At 42.4% G+C, this 3122-nt stretch overlaps 1 pseudogene across 1 annotated transcript; it reads left to right on the forward strand.

Annotated features, from left to right (window-relative positions):
* Positions 1–976: 976 nt before the first annotated feature.
* LOC308263725 (histone H2A.Z-like) lies at positions 977–1352 on the forward strand (annotated as a pseudogene). Its single transcript has one exon. The product of its transcript is annotated as a histone H2A.Z-like (transcript).
* The last annotated feature ends 1770 nt before the right edge of the window (positions 1353–3122 follow it).

A 3122-nucleotide genomic window follows, 5' to 3' on the forward strand; every position in this document is an offset into this window, starting at 1 on the left:
TATAAGGACACACTCTATAAATTCTTTTTATATAAATAATAGTAACAAAGTAAACATCCTGCCTAATGACTCTAATAAGGCTGGGTTATAGATATAAAATCAGCACCAATGAACATGCATAGTATTGTATTAGGCAGTAGGAGAATTAAGGAAAAATATAGGTGATATAGTTCTTCCCCTCCAATATCCTCTGTTTCCTAAAAGTCTTGTTGTTATCTTGGAGTTTCTTTTCTTAAAGGTCTCATTTCCTAGTATGTTCCTAAAATAAAAGCCTGCGGCATGGCTGACACACACACACAGTAGCCTGCAGATGCACTGAAAACTGCAGAAGGGGGTGCCAAGTATATTTGTTGTGTATTGCAACATAACACATTGTCCCCAAACTTAACAGCTTAAGACAACATTTATTATTTCAGTATCTGAGGGTCAAGAATTGAGAGCAGCTCAGGAATCCAATTCAGGATCTCTCATGAAGTTGCACTGAGCTTACTGACCAGAGAATGGTCATGTGAGGACCTGACTGGGGCTAGAGGACTGATTGCAAGAGTGTTTATTCACATGAATGTTTGCAGGAGGCCTTGGTTCTTTGTCATGTGAGCCTTTCCACAGGGCCATCTGAGTATCCTGGTGACAAGGCAGCTAAATTTCCTGACAGCAAGTTTTCAATAGCAAATAAAAAGCTGCAGTACTTTTTATAACCTAGTTCAGTGTTGGCAAAGTTTTCCTTAAAGGAATAGATAGGCCAAGAGTGGTGGCGCATACCTGTAATCCCAGTATTTGGGATGTTGAGAAGGAGGATCACAGGTTTGAGGCCAGCTTGTGGCAACTTAGCAAGATCCTGTTTCAAAAATAATAAAGCAGGCAGTTTGAATCGCGGTGTGACGAAGGAGTACGTGGTAGGATCTCGCTGTGGGTCCGACTAGCCTTTTCTCACCCTTCCTCTGCCTTGCTTGTCTGAGCTTCAGCAGAATTCGAAATGGCTGTTGGTAAGTCTGGGAAGAACTCCGGAAAGGCCAAGACAAAGGTGGTTTCCCGCTCTCAGAGAGCGGGCTTGCAGTTCCCTGTGGACCGTATTCATCGACACCTGAAATCTAGGACAACCTGTGGGCGCGACTGCAACTGTGTATAGCAAAGCCATCCTGGAGTACCTCACTGCAGAGGTACTTGAGCTGGCAGGAAATGCATCAAAAGACCTAAAGGTAAAGCACATTACCCCTCGTCACTTGCAACTTGCTATTCGTGGAGATTAAGAACTGGATTCTCTGATCAAGGCTACAGTTGCTGGTGGTGGTGTCATCCCACACATCTACAAATCTATGATTGGGAAGAAAGGACAACAGAAGACTGTCTAAAGGATGCCTGGATTCCTTATTATCTCAGGACGCTAAATACTCTTAACAGCTGTCCAGTGTTGGTGATTCCAGTGGACTGTATCTCTGTGAAAAACACAATTTTGCCTTTTTGTAATTCTATCTGAGCAAGTTGGAAGTTTAATTAGCTTTCCAACCAACCAAATTTCTGCATTCGAGTCAACCATATTTAAGTGTTACTGTGGCTTCAAAGAAGCTATTGATTCTGAAGTAGTGGGTTTTGATTGAGTTGACTTTTTAAAAAACTGTTTGGATTTTAATCGTGATGCAGAAATTATAGTAACAAACGTTTGAGTTTGTACAGATATTATTTCCACTCTGGTGGATAAGTTCAATAAAAGTCATACCCTCCAAAAAAAAATAATAATAGTAAAACAGCCTGGCCTGGTGGTGCACACTTGTAATCCCCGCATTTGGGAGGCAGAGACAGGAGGATTGCGCAGGTTCGAAGCCAGCCACGCTGGCTTAAGAGACCCTCTTTCCAAACAAAAATATAAAATAGGTCTGGAAGTGTAGCCCAGAGGTAGAGGGGTTCATCCCCAGTACCACCAAAATAATAATAATAATAATAATAATAATATAAAACAGGGCTGAAGGTGTAGCCCAGAGGTAGAATGTCCCTAGGTTCAACCCCCATTCCTCCCACACAAAAAAGGAATAGGTAAATATTTTAGGCTTGCATGCCATGTAGTCTGTAGCATAATTACTCACCTCAGTTGTAGTAAAAACCAACCACATACAATATAGCATGTTCCAATAAAACTATTATAAAATAGGCAGGCAGCCTGTGGACTGTAGCTGGCCAACCTCTGATCTATTCTCCAGTGCTGTATGCCTGCACTTCTTCGTTATTCTCTTCATTAGAAACAAGCCATTAGGTCCACTGTATACTTAAGGGGAGAGGAATCAGGCTCTACCTCTTGAAGGGGAAAATCAAAGATTCTGTACACATACCTTAAAACCACTACTACGGGCTATCACAGTAAGGGTCAAGCAGAATATGGGTTAAACAATGCATTTGTAATCTAGGCAGATATAACAAATTACCACAAACCATTTGGCTTAAAACAACAGAATGTTTTATTTCTTTCACAGTTCAGGAGGCTTGCTGTCCACAGTCAAGGTGCCAGCAGCTCCTGCTCCCTCTGCCTCTTCCTAGCTTCTGGTGGCTCCTGGAAATCGCTGATATTCCTGCCTTGTGGCCACTTCACCCTTGTCTACCTTTGTCTTCATGGGACCTTCTTCCCGATGTGTGAGTCTATGTGTCCTCTCTTCTTATAAGAACACCAGTCACTGTATTTAGGACCTATTCTATTATGACATCACATTTTAACTAATATCTACAGGCTCTGTCTCCAGATAAAATCACATTCTGAGGTTTTGATGGACCTTCATTTTTTTAGGGGGTCACTATTATGTATGTGTTGCAGTAGGCACAATAGTGTTCCCTCATAATTTATGTCTACCCAGAAGGTCAGAAATGTGACTGCTGTAGTTTAGATTTTAAAATTCCCCCCAATTCCCATTTGTTGAAGGCTTGGTTGCCAGCCTGTGGTGCTACTGGGAGGTAGTGGAACCACTAGGAGGTGAGGCCTGTGGAGGGAAGGTAGGTCTTTGAGGGACATACTCTTGAAGGGAATACTGGGACCCCAGCCCTTCTCTCTCTTAATTCCTGGCTGTATGAGGTTAACCAGCCAACTCCACTACATGCTCCCACCATGATATATGGTGCCAGCACAGATCCAAAGAAAT

Source organism: Muscardinus avellanarius (genome assembly GCF_963383645.1).
Source record: "Muscardinus avellanarius genome assembly, chromosome: 5".
In the NCBI taxonomy this organism is placed as follows: Eukaryota; Metazoa; Chordata; class Mammalia; order Rodentia; family Gliridae; genus Muscardinus; species Muscardinus avellanarius.